Genomic DNA, 880 nt, shown 5'->3' with positions numbered 1-880 from the left:
TGTTTCTCAAAGCAAGAAACACGCTGACTAATATCTACCTCAAAAGGCTCAATGTGAAGTGGACATAATGGCATTCTAGTGGGAGGGCCAGTCAATTGGGTCATTCCATGGAGAGCTCCATCAAGGAGAGGAACATAAGGTGAATAAGTCCCTGCATCTCAGAAGCTGCTACAAAACTTTGGGAAACTGGGCTCACTTTTCTTGGAAATCTCTTACTTCATTTCTGCTAAGGCAGCAGGATTCCTAAAAAGCTTCACAGCCAGATCAAATTTTCAAACATCATTAATCTAACTAGGTAATATACATTTCTGACATCTATTTTACTAATCTATAAAGCTTTAGGCTATTTAAATAACAATATTCAAAGTGATCAACTGATATATTTTGAGTGTTTATTTCTTTTTTATTTTTTTAATTTAATTTTATTTATTTTTTATACAGCATGTGCTTATTAGTTAGCTATTTTATATATTAGTGTATATATGTCAATCCCAATCACCCAATTCATCCCACCACCACCCAAGCCTCCAATATCCCCCCTTGGTGACCATACATTTGTTCTCTACATCTGTGTTTCTATTTCTGCCTTGCAAACAAGTTCATCTGTACCATTTTTCTAGACCCCACATAAATGTGATAATGCATAATATTTGTTTTTCTCTTTCTGACTTACTTCACTCTGTATGACAGTCTCTAGGTCCATGACATCTCTACAAATGACCCAATTTCATTCCTTCTTATGGCTGAGTAATATTCCATTGTATATATGTACCACAACTTCTTTATCCATTTGTTGGTTGATGGGCCATTAAGTTGCTTCCATGACCTGACTATTGTAAATAGTGGTGCAGTGAATATTGGGGTGCACGTGTCTTTTTAA

Source organism: Mesoplodon densirostris, chromosome 14, assembly GCF_025265405.1.
Source record: "Mesoplodon densirostris isolate mMesDen1 chromosome 14, mMesDen1 primary haplotype, whole genome shotgun sequence".
Classification (NCBI taxonomy): domain Eukaryota; kingdom Metazoa; phylum Chordata; class Mammalia; order Artiodactyla; family Ziphiidae; genus Mesoplodon; species Mesoplodon densirostris.
The sequence above is the reverse complement of the archived record's forward strand: the minus strand, read 5'-3'. Positions refer to the sequence as shown.